Below are 20,844 nucleotides of genomic sequence, written 5' to 3'. Positions count from 1 at the left end.
ACACGTTCCACTGTCCTGGAACAGTGACGGTCACATGACAAGCTTTGTTAACCTTGTGAATGACAAGGTTAAATGAGCTCTGTTAGGTTGAGACAAGGTGGAAAAAAATAGGCAGATGTGAAGTCTTGAATGGATCACAGACCTTGTCGAGGGTTCTTCTATCCTGCCCTCTCTCCTCTGCCCTGTTACCCATTGCCCTTTCACCCCATCTATTTTATCCCTGCCCTCTCTCCCCTACTCTCTCACCCCATCACTCTTACCCCTACCCCTACCCATACCCCAGAAACCCTTTGGTGTTCGCTGGACCTGCAGCTCCATACATAGGCACAATATGAAAACTTTGTTTTTAAAGACTTTGTGAAGCTACGTACATTCTTCTGTTTTTGTTTTTTGACCACAGAGACCAGAGGAGCTGTCAACCAATGGAGTTTGCCTGTGGATTTGTTTATGTTTACCCAGCAACAGGGGTCTCCTCTGGACCCAATAAGGTCAAGCGCTCAGGTAAGAACCAGAGCACATGTTTCACCATGTGCTCATGGATTTTGCTCATGAGCATTTGTGTGTTTGTGGATGTGTTTGTGTTGTGTGTTTGTGTGGGTGTGTTTGTGTTGTGTGTTTGTGGGTTTATTTTAGTTTATTTTAGTGAACTAAATCATATTTATGTTTTATTTATCTTGCCTCAGCTCTCCTTCCTCCAAGAAAACTGGGTCATCCATATAAAACTCCACCTGCCATACTGCCTAAACCAATCACCACCCTGCTCCCCCGACCCACCCCCACCCAAACCAAACATCCTACCTCTCTCCTCCGCCCACCCACTCCGACCCGACCTAAACATCACATGCCCCTCCTACCCCCACCCTCCTCCACCGAACCCAAACACCACACCCCCCTCCTCCACCCACCCACCCCCACCCAACCCAAACACCATACACCCCATTTAAATTTCCATGCGACAGACACAGAACACACTCCAACAACACGCACAGATGAGTTTATCCCTCACGCAGGTGAGTTTCTCCCTCACACAGGTGAGTTTCTCCCTCACACTAAGGTTTTCTTTATTTACTTGTTTGTTTTGCCTCAGGCGCTCCTCCTCTCCCACCACGTCCATCTTTCATGAAACGATGTCCAGACTACGATATCGTCCTGCCGTCCTCTTCCTCCCCATCCTCTTCCTCTCTGGTTCCCTGCACCGGATTCTGTCATGCTCTAGCTGGTTCTGAAGGTCAGGGAACCTGCACCTCACACTGTCACTCTGAGCTTAAATAATACAGTCTGTTAATCACATGACTGAGTGACTGAGTGTTTTTAGTGACAGAGGGCTTTCTAGAAAAGAAGTCAGCCAAATGTAAATGTAAATGATGTTAATGATGACTATGGTGATCTCCACAGGAGATGAAGACAAGCACTTGTTGCCTGGCAACCCCAATGTGCTGCTGGTTAGTTTGGGAAGGCTTGTGAGTGAAGGACAGTGTGAGTGGTTTGGAATCCATATGATAAGATCATTATAATAAATACCTTTATAAAGTCACAAATGAACATTTATATTCACATGTTTGCTAAAGCTAAGATGGTTATAACCTGGTAATGTTTATGAAGTATTTATTGAGCATGTGCTCTGTGCATGTGTAGGTGAGTGTGTGCAGGGTGAGCCAACACACTGTTCACAGTGTGGTTCTGTGCTGGAATCCTGCTATGACAATGTGGTAAAAATTAGAGATCTACCAAACACCCCCACTCTACACCCAAACACCCACACAGATCTACCATAAACATCCAAACACCCTCACAGATCTACCATAAACACCCTCATAGATCTAACATAAAGACCCAAACATTCTCACAGGTGTAATTTTAACATTTCCTTGTTTTTTGTCTTTAGGTGAAAGAGTGTTATTTTTGTAAGTCGTGGGATTGCAGCCTTCAGCCACCCCAGGGCAGTGAGGACTGCTTGTTTCTGTTGACTCCTGATGTCAACCCATCACCAGCCAGCGCTCTGCTCTTACTCTGCATTGGTACTTCAAAGACGCTCAGTACTCAGGTGTGTGTGTGCATGTGTGTTAGTTAATTAAGTGTTATGTGTTTTGTCTTTGGATTCTTAATTGGAAGCATATGTTAGCACATTAGCTCATGTTCTGAATATGTTTCATTATTGTGGTGATGTTGTAAGTAGTTACCAGTTACCAGTACAGTGACCGCTTACCAGTCTAGTTACCGGTTACCAGTTACCAGTCCAGTTTAGGCAAAAGGCTCTTTCATCTCTATTTGCTTGTATGAAGGTTGTTGTTAATTTCTGTAGTTTTTTTGTTTGGTACAAGTCAGCTGTCATCTCTCACTGTGTGTGTGTGTGTGTGTGTGTGTGTGTGTGTGTGTGTGTGTGTGTGTGTGTTTGTGAAGATTGTCGATGATTTCTGTAGTTTTTAACTACTCTGTCCATCCATTTATTCATGTCTTTGAGTCTGTACTCCCTGTAACACATGAACGTGTGTGTGTGTGGGGGGGGGGGGAGTGTATGCGTGTGTCTGTTTTTGTAGTCTGTGCAGATTGCAATGTTGCAGTGTGTTCAAAGACTGAGCAAGACGCATCCAGACAGTCGAATCGTGCTTGTGACCTTCAGTGATGTGGTATCCCTGTCCTACTGTCCCTGTTCAGTGATGTGGTATCCCTGTCCTACTGTCCCTGTTGAGTGATGTGGTATCCCTGTCCTACTGTCCCTGTTCAGTGATGTGGTATCTGTCCTACTGTCCCTGTTCAGTGATGTGGTATCCCTGTCCTACTGTCCCTGTTCAGTGATGTGGTATCCCTGTCCTACTGTCCCTGTTCAGTGATGTGGTATCTCTGTCCTACTGTCCCTGTTGAGTGATGTGGTATCCCTGTCCTACTGTCCCTGTTCAGTGATGTGGTATCCCTGTCCTACTGTCCCTGTTCAGTGATGTGGTATCTGTCCTACTGTCCCTGTTCAGTGATGTGGTATCCCTGTCCTACTGTCCCTGTTGAGTGATGTGGTATCCCTGTCCTACTGTCCCTGTTCAGTGATGTGGTATCCCTGTCCTACTGTCCCTGTTGAGTGATGTGGTATCTGTCCTACTGTCCCTGTTCAGTGATGTGGTATCTCTGTCCTACTGTCCCTGTTGAGTGATATGGTATCCCTGTCCTACTGTCCCTGTTGAGTGATGTGGTATCCCTGTCCTACTGTCCCTGTTGAGTGATGTGGTATCCCTGTCCTACTGTCCCTGTTCAGTGATGTGGTATCCCTGTCCTACTGTCCCTGTTCAGTGATGTGGTATCCCTGTCCTACTGTCCCTGTTGAGTGATGTGGTATCTCTGTCCTACTGTCCCTGTTGAGTGATGTGGTATCCCTGTCCTACTGTCCCTGTTGAGTGATGTGGTATCCCTGTCCTACTGTCCCTGTTCCATACTATAATTTCAAGATTACAAAAAATACAATTAGCTGTACTGGCTGATGTGATGTTTATGTTGCTAGATAACAGTGCATGGTTATGGTGACATCCCGTCCAGAGTTCTGGGGGGAGAACAACTGAAAGACAGCACGTACCTGAAGGAGGCGGGGCTTAGCTTGCCAACCCCGCCTCCTCTTTCTCAGACTCAAGCTAGCCTGCAGATGGAGATTTACAGGTAGCTAGAACCTCGTCCATTACAGGTAGCAATAAACCACCATCTCACCCAACTCACCCATCACACCCATACACACAGTCACTCACACACATGCATACACACCCTGAGAATATCTGCCATAAACCTGAAGCACAGTATCTGAAATCCATCTTAACCACTAATAGGGTCACTCTTCTGAAGTCTGCGATGTGTTCTTTCTAGAAAAAAAAAGAGTATGAATTACTGAAGAGAATTAAAAGGCACTAAATGCAGTAGTCTGAATGTTAATGATGTGACTGTTTAATGATCTCTGGATACAGAACGTTCAGATGACACAACCCTATCAATGCAGTAACAATGATGACATGTCTCTCATATCCAATCACAGGATGCAGACGAGTGCAACCATTGCTCTGGGACCTGCAGCATTGGTTTCTATAATGATGGCCTCCAAATATCCTGGGTCAAAGGTCAGAATAGTTTGATCATATCAAACTTTTAGCCTGTTCTACAGAGCCTGTTACCTCGTTCTCCCAAACAACCAGGTTTGAGTTTAAAAAAAGTTCCTCACATATTACTTGCTACTTTAAGGTACAGTACACTACTTAACTAAGTTAGAATATTACTTTATTAAAATATTATTGTTAAAATACTATTTTGTAAAGCACTTACCTCTTAAATATCAAGATGCAGACCTGTCAGAGATGGAGGTGTGGTCATGAATCCTACTGCTGATTGGGTGAGAGTGGGAGGTGTTGGTCCTCTCATACACAGTATGGTACGAAGAGTGGTGTACAGTAGTGTGAATACAGTGACTTTTAATAAAGCTCCTCATCAGTACACAGATTCCGTCCAGAGACAACACAATAACACCTGGCTAAAATGCAAGTAAAACTATTTTGACAACAGTGTACTCATAATATCACAAGGAGCTTTAACACATCTCCTAAAGCTCTGGAAACCAAAATGCTGGAGCTCCTGAAATGTCCACAGGGGTCATACTGAGGAGCTCAGAAGGAAGAACAGCTGCACTGTTTGATCCTGTTGTGCACTACAGGTGTACTAATGTAACCATACAGGTGAATTAATCTTACCATACAGGTGCACTAATGTAACCGTACAGGTGTACTAATGTTACCATACAGGTGTACTAATGTTACCATACAGGTGAACGAATGTAACCATACAGGTGTACTAATGTAATGTTATCACGATTGGCCACCCTCCTGGCATCCCTGTTTCCGTGGTTTCTCTGTTGTGTCTGTTTTCCTTTGCTTCTTGGTTGTTCTGTTTCTTGGTTTCATTTTCATTCATTTTTAAAGCTGTCTGGCCTCTCTATGCAGGACAAGTGTGATGTCCTCTGGGAGGCTCCCAGTGGTCCTGACCCTGTTGCTCAGCCTCTGTCTTTGCTCTGTATTGCTGTGAGACTGGTGGAGCTTAGACCAAACAAGCAGTGTGCTTGGCAGGACCTCCAGAACAGCTGTTTAATTTGAAATATTCTGGACCTCTGTAGGTTTTTGGCTGTGATGGCTGCATTTATATTTATGGACCATGAAAAGATTTCAGGTTGGACTTGTGTATCGTAGTCATGGATACGGTGTTGTACAGTGACATGAACACCGTAGACATGAACCCTTTCAGGAACCTCGTCCTTGAATCTATGATATCTAACATGATATCTATGATATCTTATTTATATGTGTAATTTATATCAGTATGTTTTGACTCACTCATTAACTATTCTAGGGTCAAAGTCTAACAAATGTTCTTTCCTACTCTCACTCTTTTATTTTTTATATCATTTTATTTTGTCTTTACTTTTTCTCACTTTTTTTCAATTTTTCTCTATTTTGCTTTCTCTCTTTCTTCCTCTCTCACTCTTTCTCTCTTACTGCAAACACACTTAGATCAAGCTTAAAGAAACTGCTTGAATTTCATTAGAGAAGATCTGAAAACATGTGACACAATCTCTGCCCTTTGCCCTTTGTAATTCCATCTATGAAAACATGAATCCTACAGACATACAGCTTCATTAACAAGTACATTGACATTGTTCAATCAGAAAAGCTTTAGTTTGAGATGTTCAGTGGCATGAATAAGAATGAAGCTGATAAACACCCCCTGTTAAACGCTCACTGCTAAATACTCCCTGTTAAATACTTCCTGTTAAATACTCCATTAAACACTCCATTAAACACTCCCTGATAAGTACTTGCAGTTAAACACTTCCTGTTAAATACCCTTGTTATACACTCCCTGTTAAACACTCCCCATAAAATTAACATTAAAACAAGTGGCAGTGGCAGCTCAGTGGTTAAGGTACTGGACTAGTAATCAGAAGGCTGCCAGTTTAATCTCCCCCACAGCCAGGTTGCCACTGTTGGCTCCTGAGCAAGGCCCTTAACCATCGATTGCTCAACTTGTGTTCAGTCAGAATTGCTTTGGATAAGCGTGTCAGCTAAATGCCACTGTTGTTTCCCAGGTGCTGCTGGTGACTGATGGAGTTGCTAATGCAGGTCTGGGCACTTTGACCTGTGATACTCACACACTTGTCTCATCTTCCATCTTCTACCAAGAACTGGGAGAGAGTGCTGCAGCACAGGGGTCAACACACACACATATACACACACACACTCAATCAGCCCTCTCTGTCTCTCCCCAGGGTGTTGGTGTCAGTGGTGGCTGTGAATGGAACAGACTGCCACCTGGAGGAGTTGGGACGACTTACAGACAGAACAGGAGGCAAAGTGTGTGTGATTGGTGGGGGGGGGGACATGTGGCTTTGTATGTGTGTGTGTGTGTGTAGGTGGTAATAGCTGGCTTTGATGAGCTGTTTGTTGAGTTTATGCATCTCATTGAAGACAGAAACATCGCTACACACTGCTCTGTCACCCTGCTGCTACCCACAGTGATGTGAGTGGATGCGCATGCATGCTTATAATAATAATAATAATAATTATTATTATTATTATTATTATTATTATTATAACTAAATTGTTATTACTATTATTATTATACACTGCCTGGCCAAAAAAAGGTCACCACCTGGATTTAACTATCAAATAGGTAAGAACCTCCCATTGGATAATTACTACATAGGTGATTATGTTTCAGTTGGCAACAAGTTATCCAACCCTAACTGATGCAGTGAGTAGCTTCTCATTTGTTAAACAACCATGTCGAAAGACACATCCTGTGGTCGTGGAAAAGATGTTAATCTGTTTCAGAAGGATCAAATTATTGGTATGCATCAAGCAGAGAAAAGGCGGTCCAACGAAATATTAGAGTGTGTGACCTTTTTTTGGCCAGGCACCGTATCAATACACTTCCTGAAGAGGATGCAGAGTGACTGTACAGCTGAATTGATTCCCAGGTGATTCCCAGGTGGTTGCTATGGTGTTGCTGCATGCCTTTGGTATCTCAAGTGGTTGCTATGCCATTGCTAGTTGTTGCAGTGGTATTCTAGGTGGTCACTGTGTTAAATAGTTGGTAGATTGCTATGGTATGGTTGCTATGGTATCCCAGATGGTTGCTAGGATGGTGCTGAATGGTTGCAATAGTGTCTCAGGTGTTTGGTATGGTATTATTAGGTGGTTGATGTGGTATTGCAGGTGGTTGGTATGGTATTATTTGGTGGATATTATGGTATCTGACGTGGTTGTGATATCATTGCTAGGTGGATAATCGGTTGCTGTGGAGTGCCAGGTGGTCAATATAGTGTTCTAAGCAGTTGCTACGGTCTTGCAATGTTATTGCTATGGAATTCCATGTGACTGCTATACCATTGTTAGGTGGATTCTATGGAGTCTGAGTTGGTTGCTAGCTGGGTGGTATCCCATGTTGTTTCTAAGGAATTGCTGTGAGGTCTGTAGCTCAGTGGTTGATGTACTTGTCTAGTAATCAGAAGGTTGCCAGTTCAAGTCACACCACTTCCAAGTTCCATTGTTGGGTCCCTCAGCTAGACCTTTAACCCTCAAGTTGTATTCAATCAGAATTTTGAGACATTTTGGATAAAAGCATCAGTTAAATGTACATAATAATATACCCTAGTATATCAGTAGTAATTGTGCATTGCACGTGCAGTCATTAATAATAGTTTTTATTTTAAAAGTGCTTTTTAGAAGTGGTAGCTGACCTCAGGGTAGGAGTTGGTGGTAGTTTTATTAAGAAGTACTTCACAGGTAATATATAGGTAATGTAGGTAACTTTCACTATTAAGATTAAGAAAATGCTCATCCATATCTTCCAATTAGATCATTTCTGATAGATTAAAAATAGTCAGAGAACTGTATTAGTCTGAGAGGGCTGTGTTAGTTTGAGAGAGCCATGTTAGTCTGATAAAGTCATGTTAGTCTGAAGAGTGTGTCAGTACACACATTTTACAGTTTCTGTCATTGTTTGTTATGAAAACCATCAGATTAATACAAAGTTTAGTAATAGTTTGGTTTTAAAAAAGTAGTAAAAAAAAGTGATAATATAGTAATGATTATTACGTGTGTGTGTGTTATTCTCAGGAGGGTCAGAGGAGAGAGAGATGCGGGACATCGTGCTGTACGTGAAGTAGGGAACATCACCAAGGAATCTGAGGTCACCTTTCAATATGGAGAGGCAGAGAAGGCCCAGGGTGAGTGAGGACAGGTCTCTTATTACAATAGCTGTGCTCTTATTAGAATAATTGTGCTCTTATTACAATAACTTTGCTCATATTATAATAACAGTACTCTTATTAGAATAGCTGTGCTCTTATTACAATACCTGTGCTCTTATTACAATAACTGTGCTATTACTAGAATAATTGTGCTCTTATTACAATAACTATGTTCTTATTACAATAAATGTGTTCTTATAATAATAACTGTGCTCTTATTAGAATAACTTTGCTGTTATTACAATAACTGTGCTCTTAATAAAATAATTGTGCTCTTATTACAATAACTGTGTTGTTATTAGAATAACTGTGCTCTTATTGCAAAAACTGTTCTCTTATTAGAATAAATGTGCTCTTAATAGAATAACTGCTCTTATTACAATAACTGTGCTCTTATTAGAATAATTGTGCTCTTATTAGAATAACTGTATGCTTATTAGAATACCTGTGCTCTTATTACAATAATTGTGCTCTTATTAGAATACCTGTGCTCTTATTAGAATACCTGTGTTCTTCTTACAATAACTGTGCTCTTATTACAATAACTGTGTTCTTATTAGAATAGTTGTGCTATTATTACAATAACTGTGCTCTTACTAGAATAACTGTTCTCTTATTAGAATAAATGTGCTCTTAATAGAATAACGGCTCTTATTACAATAACTGTGCTCTTATTAGAATAATTGTGCTCTTATTAGAATAACTGTATACTTATTAGAATACCCGTGCTCTTATTAGAATACCTGTGTTCTTATTACAATAACTGTGCTCTTATTACAATAACTGTATTCTTATTACAATAACTGTGCTCTTATTACAATAATTGTGCTCTTATTAGAATACCTGTGCTCTTATTAGAATACCCGTGTTCTTATTACAATAACTGTGCTCTTATTACAATAACTGTGTTCTTATTAGAATAGCTGTGCTATTATTACAATAACTGTGCTCTTACTAGAATAACTGTTTTTTTTTATTAGAATAAATGTGCTCTTAATAGAATAACTGTGTTCTTATTACAATAACTGTTCTCTTATTAGAATAAACATCCTATTAGTAGAATAACTGTTCTATTATTATAACTGTGCTCTTATTAGAATAACTTCTCTTATTAGAATACCTGTGCTCTTATTACAATAACTATGTTCTTATTAAAATAACTGTGCTCTTATTACAATAAATGTAATTTCAAAGTTCATGTCTTTGTAATTGCTTTATTTCAAAGTTAAAGTCTTTGCTGCTTCAAGCTACTTATATTCTTTTAATAAACACTTTATTAAACTTTTATAAATTATTATATTATTGTGTAGGTCCAGGCCCCTCCTGCTTCTCTTTACTCATAACACACAACTGAAGCATTAAATAAATAGCAAACATTTGATTGACACAACTTACAATTCTGAACACATCTTGAGTAATTGAGGGTTAAGGGTCATGTTTAGGGGCTCGGTAGTGGTGGTACTTGAACTGTCAACCTTCTGATTACTAGTCCAGCACTGAGCGACCACTGAGCTACCACCATCATGCCATACTAATCTAATATATATATATATATATATATATATATATATATATATATATATATATGTGTGTGTGTGTGTGTGTGTGTGTGTGTTATATATATATATATATATATATATATATATATATATATATATATATATATATATATATATATATAACACACACACACACACACACACACACACACACACACACACATATATATATATATATATATATATATCTCCTGTTCCCAGCACTGCAGAGAGTTCAGAGTGTGTGTGTCCAGCTGCAGGTAAACTTTCGCCGTTGGGATGGACTGAGCATGCTCAGAGTGCTGACTGTAACCCTGGAAACCACTGAGGACAGGTGACATCATCTTAACTTTAACTGACCTACAAACATGTTGTACTGAATATGTATTGCTCAGTGTTAATATGCTGCTGTGCATTGCAGTTTGTTTTGTGTTCCATGCTGTGTTGCATTGTGATGATTGACCCAATTGACAATGTAACTGAGTTAAGCCAACATTACTGGTGTTTATTGTTTGAGGGAGTCCAGGGCTGTAAATAGCAAGACTTTGTAAGAGCGAAAGAGAGAGCACATCATCAGTGTGTGTGAGCAGTGATGGGGTGTTTGTCTCCCTTATGGAATATATCACCGAGGCTCACTGTGTGTGTGTGTGTGTGTGTGTGTGTGTGTGTATGTGTGTGTGTGTGTGTGTGTATGTGTGTGTGTGTGTGTGTGAGTCTCCTTTATGGAATATGTACCCACACAGAGTGTCATTATGTCACTGATAGTCACTGTACATGTGACAATGTCATTATAGACATTACTGATACTCACTGTATTTATTGTCTTCATATAAATGCTTTTCTTTATGGATTCTAACAAAATAATCAAGTGTATGTGTATGCACATGTACCTGTGTGTGTGTGTGAGTGTGTAGTTCTCAGATTCTCTCCTCGCTCAGTGTACCCGTGCTGCACAAACAAAATTTTCAGGATCAGCTGATGTACAGAGAGTGGTTAAAGTCTGCAGAACCAATCTTCAGCAAGATCTGCACGCACGCACATGTGAGTGTCGTCCTCTCTATTTCACACACAAACATACAGAATCTCTCACATCCATGCAGTTTACAACCTACACACACACACACACACACACACACACACACACACACACAAATAAGATTGTATATCACACACACACAATTAGTGGTAATGTTTTAAAGTCCTTTATATTGTAATAAACTGACTCTTGAGACATCAGCCTTCATTATAAACTGTATGTCACAGCAGTTATTATAGTTATTATACTTTATCTCTCCCTCTCTCACTCTCCCACGCTTTCTTTCTCTCTCTCTCTTTCTCTTTCTCCAATAGTCTCTCTCTGATATTGATGCTGCTGTGATGTATGCAATGAAGAACTGCTACTACAGAAGACTGTCTCTATACTAAAGATATTACACATGCACACACCACCCAGTGTACCAACTCAAGGTCTTTGCTTTACTTCAAAGACGTCATAGCAAACAGTCAAAGTTATTAACATTGTGAAAGATGAAAGATGTCGTCAAGTGAATCTAATATAGCTGATGTCCAGTCACCTGCCTGTTCCTTCAAGATGTTTACCATCAGTATTACCTGTCAATCACCTAATTGCCACACCCCTTTAAATATCATAAAATAACTTCTATAAAAACAGTTCTTCGTGAAGAAAACTGAGATATTATTGTGTGCTTATAGAGTTGACAAATGCCAAAACAATGATTAGATGTGCAGTTTGTTGTCTGAGCTGTTCACTGGGGAATGAATGGGTTAAAAGTGTACTGCAGTTCTACTGTACATGTGTTAGTGATGTCATGGACATGGGACGTCTGTTAGTGATGTCATGGACATTAGATGTCTTTAAATGTTTTGTGAAAATGAAAATAAAAATTGTATGTCTGTCATTTTAATCACACAACTATGAATACAAGTGACATGTGTTGTTGCAAAACCTAATGTGAATCATCTCTAATTAATCATAAACCCACATATTGAATACTAACAGTAGAGGGCGCTGTGATGACATCCATTGCAAACTCGTGTATTGAGTACTAACAGTAGGGGGGCACTGATGGGATCCATTGTAAAATGCTCCACCCGTACACGTCAGTCTTCTGATGCTGAACTCCTAAACTCATACTGCTCCACCTGTACACGTCAGTCTCCTGATGCTGAACTCTTTTACTCATACTGCTCCACCCATACACTTCAGTCTTCTGATGCTGAACTCTTTGAATCATACTGCTCCACCTGTACACTTCAGTCTTCTGATGCTGAACTCTTTTACTTATACTGCTCCACCTGTACACTTCAGTCTTCTGATGCTGAACTCTTTTACTTATACTGCTCCACCTGTACACTTCAGTCCTCTGATGCTGAACTCTTTTACTCATAGTGCTCCACCTGTACACTTCAGTCCTCTGATGCAGGTCTCCTCTCCATCCCCAAGTTTAGACTTGAGGCAGTTCTTTTATCTTTTAGTGTCATGGCTCCAAATCTCTGGAACACTCCACCTCAATCTCTCCATCTCTGGTCTTCACTTTCCGCTTTCAAATCCCAACTTAAAACACCTCTTCTCTCAATATTTTTCATTACCTTTTTTCTGTTAATAGTTGTTAATTTAAGTGTTCAATGTGTTAATGTTTTTTGTTCTTTTTCTCTCCATCTGTATTGTTATTGTAAAACAACCTAGAGTTATAAAATTAAAGTTACTGGGATATGTGGTGTTGAAGATGTGTACTTACTGGGACATGTGGTGCATTCCAATGAGGACTGTAAGCTCCTATCCCAACCAAACTCTGGGGTAAACCATGACAATCAAAACCCAGTCAGCTACTGTTGAACCTGGAGATTGTGGCACAAAGAAAAAGTCCACATATGATCTACAAACAGAAGCAATCAAAATTTTTTAAAAAATCTCATTTCAACTAGGACAGATGAACATGGCGAGGACAGCGAGCTGTGGTGAGAAGGTGGTGAGAACGTGGCGAAGACAATGAGCCATAATGAGAATGTGGCGAGGACCGTGAGCCGTGGTGAGAATGTGGCGAGGACAGTGAGCCATGGTGAGAAGGTGGTGAGGACAGTGAGCCATGGTGAGAAGGTGGCGAGGACATTTCACTGCGTGTTATACTGTGTATGACTATGTATGTGACGAATAAACCGAGCTTGAACAGTGAGCCATGGTGAGAAGGTGCTGAGGACCGCGAGCCATGGTGAGAATGTGGTGAGAACATGGCGAAGACAATGAGCCATAGTGAGAATGTGGCGAGGACAGTGAGCCATGGTGAGAAGGTGCTGAGGACCGTCAGCCGTGGTGAGAATGTGGTGAGAACGTGGCGAAGACAATGAGCCATAGTGAGAATGTGGCGAGGACAGTGAGCCGTGGTGAGAAGGTGCTGAGGACCGTCAGCCGTGGTGGATGACCTGGACAGTCTGGGGTCATCTGTGCCAACACTGGATTTCCTGAGGGATTTAACACGTCCTTCACCAGGTTTGAGGTATGAAACACAAACATCCCACATTAGGCAGCTATTCCACCTGGGAATGTCAACTGTATCATGCACAGCTGGCCACAGATTTTTAATGTTTCATTTTCCATAGTTATTATACCTACATATTTTTAAAAATCTGTCATTTTTTCTGTGCTTAAAATTTATTTTCCATTTAGTGTGTGTGTGTGTGTGAGTGAGAGAGTGTGATGTACAGTCTTATTTGTGTGTATGTGTGTGTGTAATGTAGAATCTTATTTGTGTGTGTGTGTGTGTGTGTGTGTTTGATTTCTTATTTGTGTGTGTGTATGTGATGTACAGTCTTATGTGTGTGTGTGTGTGTGATGTACAGTCTTATTTGTGTGTGTGTGTGTGTATGATGTACAGTCTTATTTGTGTGTGTGTGTGTAATGTAGAATCTTATTTGTGTGTGTGTGTGTGTGTGTGTGTGTGTGTGTTTGATGTACAGTCTTATTTCTGTGTGTGTGGTGTACAGTCTTATTTGTGTGTGTGTGCGTGTGTGTGTAATGTAGAATCTTATTTGTGTGTGTGTGTGTGTGTGTTTGATGTACAGTCTTATTTCTGTGTATGTGATGTACAGTCTTGTTTGTGTGTGTGTGTGTGTGTGTGTGTGATATACAGTCTTATGTGTGTGTGTGTGTGATGTACAGTCTTATTTGTGTGTGTGTGTATGTGATGTACAGTCTTATGTGTGTGTGTGTGTGTGTGTGTGATGTACAGTCTTATTTGTGTGTATGTGTGTATGTGATGTACAGTCTTATGTGTGTGTGTGTGTGTGATGTACAGTCTTATTTGTGTATATGTACAGTCTGAATGATTGTCCTCCAGTAACTCCTACTGCAGTGGTTATAACATGTCTGGAGCGGCTGGTAAAGTCATATCTGTGCAGTAAAAATGACAATGGCAGCTGTATTTATAAATCTGCTGAAGACACGCTGTGCTTGGCCTAATGACCGATTCTGCAACCACCTGTAGCGCTGACAGAGAGGAGTCGACTGGAATAGAGTGAGGAAAACTATTTAGAGCTTGTTGTTGATGTTAAAAAGAAACACATTACCCATACTGCTCTTATGATGGATGGAGAGACTGTAGAGATTGTAAGCATCTCTAAATAAGAACCTAACTTGGGAACATCACTCAAAAACTATCAGGGAAAAAGCACAACAGTGACTGTACTTTGTGAAGGTTTGTGAAGACAGCTGAAATATTGACTACTTCATGACTTTCAAACCACCTTTATAAAACTTGCTGTCTGGTCACAGCGCACAACATCTCATCACGCTGTTAGATTGTTTTCACCACTGCCATCAGCACAGAGGTACTGTTGTCTCTATGCTAGAACCATAAGGTTTAAAGAGTTTTTATCCCCAGGTTATCAGAATGTTAAAGAGTAAATAGACAAAACTGCTGGTTGTTTTGTTGGTTGTGTATTCTGCTTTTTACATTTTGTTGAAATGTCTTTTATTAGGGGGTTGATGTTGTATATGTGTGTTGGGCTGCTATGTCCAGATACAGATACCTACCTCCACATGACAGTGAAGTAACTCACTCACTAGCTGTGTTTGGACATAATGATTTTCATGTAAGGCTGTTTCTGAACAATTTTATTTTAGGTTTTGTGACTGAGTCCTTGGCACAGTGAACAATTAAACAGAAGGTATTTACACTACTGACATTAACCATATGCAAGAACTCTGATGATTCCCTCCTTCCTAAATTCTCTTTGGTCTGTGAACACTGCAGATGTTCCACTACCACAGAAACAGCCCTTATGAAGGTTGGTGCTGTGACACCTGGCCTCTCCTAGTTGCAAATGTGTAAAGGTTTATATTTTTGTTTGTTTTCTATAAAGACCACAAATTCTTTATGCCATTTTTGTTTGATTTTCCCAGTGACGTGTCCTCAGTGTCCTCAGTGATAACTATGCCTATGAACAGCAGTGTGGACAACCACAGGGAAGTTAAATTCAGTTTAGCTGGCCTTTAACCTTTAACTCTTTAGTGTAGACACAGCAGGCTTCTAGATAAAGTGACCATATTGTGACCATATTGACCATAAGTGACCAACTGATGTTTTGGTGAGGAAACATTCACAGTAGTTTTGAGGCATCACCAGAAAATCAGCGTATGGTCAAAAGAACAGTGGGAAAATGTAGAATGTAACCAGCATGTAACCAGCGTGTAACCAGAATGTAACCAGCGTGTAACCAGAGTGTAATCAGCATGTAACCAGTGTGTAACCAGAATGTAACCAGTGTGTAACCAGCGTGTAATCAGTGTGTAACCAGCGTATAACCAGAGTGTAATCGGCATGTAATCAGAGTGTAATTGGCGTGTAATCGGTGTGTATCTGGCATATAAATAGCGTGTAATCAGAGTGTCAGAGTGTAATCAGAGTGTAATCAGAGTGTAATTGGCATGTATCTGGCATATAAATAGCGTGCAATCAGAGTGTAACCAGCGTGTAATCAGTGTAATCAGAGTGTAACCAGAGTGTGATCCCTACAGGGATTTTCTAATACAGAGCTGTATGGTATGGTATTAACAGAGAATGTAATTAGTGAATGTACATTTGAATACATTTGAAGACCTGAATATCCCATCTTTTGTGTGTGTGTGTGTGTGTGTGTGTGTGTGTGTGTGTGTGTGTGTGTGAGTGTGTGTGTGTGTGCATGTGAGTGTGTGTGTGTGTGTGTGAGTGAGTGAGTGTGTGTGTGTGTGTGTGTGTGTGTGTGTGTGTGTGTGTGTGAGTGTGTGTGTAGTAGTGTGTGTGTTGTGTGTTGTGTGTGTGTTGTGTGTGTGTGTGTGTGTGTGTGTGTGTGTGTGTGTGTGTGTGTGTGTGTGTGTGTGTGTGTGGCCAGGGCAGTGGATGGGATTATAGAAGATGGAGCTTCCTCTATCTCTCCACTAGAGGCCAGCACTGATATGCTAATCTCTGTGCAGACCATCCAGTGAGTGTGTTCTGGACAGTGAAAGGCTAAGACTGTTTAACACTGAATGTGGTGTGTGTGTGTTACACCAGGTGGCGGAAACCCTCCCTGGACTATCGATTTGTGCAATTAACAAAAGATAAAGTTTCACTCCTTGCAAAACTGTAACTAGAGTTGACACTGAAGAGAGAATATAAAAGCAGTTTAAAATTAGAAGAATATAAACGATTTCAAAACAGGCAATAATTAATAATACTAAACACCTGAGTTTATCATCATTTGATGTTTTTAATTACACTACAAGTAAGATCTTGGATGTGTTTGTTTTGAATTCATCTTATTCTTTATTCTTTTCATCACTCATCTCAGTCTTTAGAGATCTGATTAGGCAGCAGTGGGATTAAGGCAAGATCTCAACTGTACAGCTGATAGTGATGAGAACCAATCAATTATACAGATATCTCAATGTTCTTGAGTCAGGCGCAAGGGAAGACTCACTTGAACTTCTGTGGTTTCTCAACTTCCAGGATGTTTGACCACAAGCAGTTTTATGTCTGGAAAAATTCTTCTGATCAGCAGTTTAGCATGTCTAACACACTGCCATCGGAGCCTTCGGAAAAGCCAGGAACACTACTGGAACTGGAAGATAAAAACTCGAGGATCTGAATGACACTGTATTTCACCTATTTATTCTGGTGTCCACCTTACAGAAAACACTACAGAACAATACAGAGAAAATAAGAGTTTAGTCTAAAATTCTTAGATGAACTAAAACAAACATTTGTCTCTTTTATTGTGTGCTATCTTACATATTCAAAACACAAGCTTTGGCAAAGCTAACTAGCTATCTGTTAATATGGACATACAATATGAAGTTAGGCAGCAACTGCGACTGTGAAGGGTGGATTTAAACAACAGTCTGCACTTTATTCTGATGCTCTCTTTATTGACAGAGACACAAACTGTTAACAAACTACCAGTTAAAACTCAAGTGATTCTCAACAGGATTAAGGTTTAGGCTTAGAATTAGGTTTTGGATTGAATTTAAGTTTAAAATTAGGTCTATGTTTTGGATTGAAGTTGAGGTTAGAATTAAATTTAGAGTTAGGTTTAGGTTTTGGGTTGAGGATAGGGTTAGTTAGGTTTAAGTTTTGAGTTAGATTTAACAGAACCTATTGAATTTAATTTAGACTTGAATTGAATTGATTTGCAGGTGAATATTAGTTAAAGATAAACGAATCATCTTCAAGACATACATGATACTATCAAAATAGAATTACCCTGTTTTAGTCTACTGTCTGTAATGTTATGACCTCAAGGTCTAGGGGTTAATCATCACTGGATAGTATAGATGCTAATAAGATCACATCACCATATTTCCTGCCCTCTTCTGATATGTCATAACACAAACATGGAAACAGAAGGCCCTTCTCTGTGTGCGTTCCCTACAGCTGTGTACAGAAACAGAAGAGAGCTTCAGGAGTTATTTATTTTTTAAATAATCTAGATTCAAAACAAACTAACTTACCTAAGGTAAAAACAAAACTACAATAAATTACCCTAACTCCAAAAACATGGACCAGACTGGTTAGATCCAAAAACATCAAACAAAACCAACAGGGCATTCACCCCATAATTACAAGATACAAAGCTGTATTTGTTTCTAATTTATTATTTACATCAAGTTTAATGCTAACAAAGCAACCTGTGCCTATGTGTGCTTGGTCTGGTCCGGTCTACTCTGGTTTAGGACTGTTCCAGTCTGGTTCAGGTCTGGTCTGATTCGATCCGCTCCGCTTCAGATGTGGTCCGGTCCGGTTCAGGTCAGGTCTGGTCTGGTTCAGGTCTGGTCTGGTGTGGTCCGGTCCAGTTCAAGTCAGGTCTGGTCAGGTCTGGTCTGGTTCAGGTGTGGTCCGGTCCAGTTCAAGTCAGGTCTGGTCCGGTCTGGTCCAGATCAGATCTGGTCTGGTCCGGTTCGGGACTGAACTTTGTATCTAATGATTGCAGGAAGATGACATGATTTTCATTCTTGTCAGTCATGACCCAACAACTCATTATTATGCCACTCTGTACTTTCTCAAATTCACCATTTTACTCCAATTTTCTAGAAATTTGTTTATTTCTAGAGTTTGGACTCCACTGTATATCTAAAACTTATTCGAAATGGCACTGATGCATTGTCAACAAAATGTCTATCAAGAGAATTCCCAGTGTTACCCAGTGACAGGGACTATGTTTACTTCCAGTTAATAATATCATCATAATTGCCTTTCTGAAATCACCTGATTATTCTAGTGGTCATGTGAACAGCATACTAGGAATCCTTAGACTCGATTAAGGCCTAGAAATCCAATGAAAAAATCTGATAAAGAGCTGGGATTTTAGTCCTGTAAACAGATTTCTCAGCATATGTATATCCTTATGTGGAATTCTTTTGGTTTTCTCTGTGTAGAGTCATCATGGAAGTGGCTAGCACAAATGCAGCACACGCTAAATGGCTATGACACACTTCTGGAGAGACTGACACACTTTTGGAAAGACTCTGAAACACTTTTGGAGAGACTCTGACACACTTTTGGAGAGACTCTCACATTTTTGGAGTGACTCTGACACACTTTTGGAGAGACTCTGACATTTTTGGAGTGACTCTGACACACTTTTGGAGAGACTCTGACATTTTTGGAGTGACTCTGAAACACTTTTGGAGAGACTCTGACATTTTTGGAGTGACTCTGGCACACTTTTGGAGAGACTCTGATACACTATTGGAGAGACTCTGAAACTCAATACCTGCTTGAGGAAATTAAAAAGGGCAATATTGTGCAACCATAACCATAGTAACCATAACCATAGTAATCATAAAAAAAACGAAGTTCCATATTTGCTGGTAAAGTGCGTTCATGTTTACAAAAAGCCACAGCAGGAAGTTTGAAGATTACATCACATCCTTGTGTGAGAGTATTGGCTGGTTTCAAAGTAGAAGTCTAATTATTGTCTGTAAACCCAGAGTTTTCCCATAATCTAAATGCCCAAGTGCATTTCAATGTGTTGATCGGATTACCGACAAAATCTGATTTTTTGCGGTTATGAGATGATTGAGTGCATGTAAACGCACTCGGTGATGTGACTCAGAAGAGCTGATCACTCTGGTGTGTTGTGAGAGGTCTCTCCTTCGTGTGTGGTGCAACACATGTAACACCCACAAACACAGTTCCATACAGTTTCATGAGTGGTATCTATGACACACACGCGCGCACACGCTCACAGACACACACTTTCATGAGTTGTATTCTATAACACACACACAAACACAAACACAGCTCCACACACTTTAATGATTGGTATTCTATCACACACACACACACACACACACACACACACACACACACACACACACACACACACACACACATACACATACACACACACATACAAAGTGCTCTTATTTACCCATTTTTCTCTCTTTCCTACACACATGCTCACACACTCAAAACAGATTGTGTAAGAACCAAACAATTTTCTCATAGACAGGAAGTGATGTGGGTCCTGTTGTTTCCATGGAGATGGATATAGTTGCTTAGATACTGTCACTCTAGCCTTTCTCTGTTTCTGTATGTCTCACAGTGACATTGAAGTTATTTTTGCAGTTTGTTTTTTACAGGTATGCAAATATAGAGGACACCGCACTGTGTGTGTTTCAGGTTTAGGGACTGTCTTAATAACACATGGGGAATTACTGACTTTCATGGATATTGAATGTGTTGGTACTGTGTGTGTGTGTGTGTGTGTGTGTGTGTGTGTGTGTGTGTGTGTGTGTGTGTGTGTGTGTGTGTGTGTGTGTGTGTGTGTGTGCTGGTGTCTGTACATGTGTGTTTGTGCATGTGTATTTTTGCATCTGTGTACAAGTGTGTGTTTGTGCATGTGTTTCTGGGTGTGTTCATGTATGTGCATGCGCATGTGTGTGTGAGAATTCAAGAAAGCTTTAATGACATTGTTTGCACCTTTGCATATATGCACATACATAATTGTGTGTGTGTGTGTGTGTGTGTGTGAGAGTGTGTATGTGTGTGTGTGAGTGTGTATGTGTGTGTGTGAGTGTGTGTGTGTGTGTGTGGGTGTGTGTGGGTGTGTGGGTGTGTGAGTGTGTATGTGTGTGTGTGAGTGTGTGTGTGTGTGTGTGTGTGTGGGTGTGTGTGGGTGTGTGAGTGTGTGTGTGTGTGTGTGTGTGTGTGTGTGTGTGAGTGTGTGTATATGTGTGTGTGTGTGTGTGTGTGTGTGTGAGTGTGTGTGTGTGTGTGTGTGTGTGTGTGTGTGTGTGTGTGAGTCTAAGAGAACTTCAATGACATTGTCAGTGTCCATGCCCTCAGCTCCACCAGAGCCAGAACGATGACTCCAGCTATACTGACTATTCTTCACACACACACACACATACACACACATACACACACACACACACACATGCACACACACAAATATATAACTACACATTTGAAAAATGCACACAAAAATATACTAAAAAGAGTGTAAGACAGCAGTTGTAACACATGTAAAAAAAATTAATAAATAAATATGGGATAAACACAC

The 20,844-nt window shown here is 40.3% G+C and overlaps 1 pseudogene across 1 annotated transcript in view; it reads left to right on the top strand.

Annotated features, from left to right (window-relative positions):
• The window catches only part of LOC145651190 (circularly permutated Ras protein 1-like), an 11,759-nt pseudogene extending 465 nt beyond the window's left edge, over positions 1-11,294 (top strand). The window contains exons 2-17 of the transcript XR_014116968.1: positions 401-501; positions 684-1,010; positions 1,088-1,228; positions 1,396-1,476; positions 1,636-1,709; positions 1,886-2,077; positions 2,538-2,627; positions 3,488-3,639; positions 4,007-4,088; positions 6,101-6,222; positions 6,281-6,365; positions 6,425-6,531; positions 8,133-8,242; positions 10,027-10,138; positions 10,719-10,845; positions 11,155-11,294. The product of XR_014116968.1 is annotated as a circularly permutated Ras protein 1-like (transcript). The remainder of the gene's footprint in view (positions 1-400; positions 502-683; positions 1,011-1,087; positions 1,229-1,395; positions 1,477-1,635; positions 1,710-1,885; positions 2,078-2,537; positions 2,628-3,487; positions 3,640-4,006; positions 4,089-6,100; positions 6,223-6,280; positions 6,366-6,424; positions 6,532-8,132; positions 8,243-10,026; positions 10,139-10,718; positions 10,846-11,154) is intronic.
• Positions 11,295-20,844: the final 9,550 nt, after the last annotated feature.

This window comes from Electrophorus electricus, chromosome 14, assembly GCF_041902795.1.
Source record: "Electrophorus electricus isolate QZ-2024a chromosome 14, ASM4190279v1, whole genome shotgun sequence".
In the NCBI taxonomy this organism is placed as follows: Eukaryota; Metazoa; Chordata; class Actinopteri; order Gymnotiformes; family Gymnotidae; genus Electrophorus; species Electrophorus electricus.
Note: the sequence above shows the minus strand (reverse complement) of the source record. Positions and strands in the feature narration are given on the sequence as shown.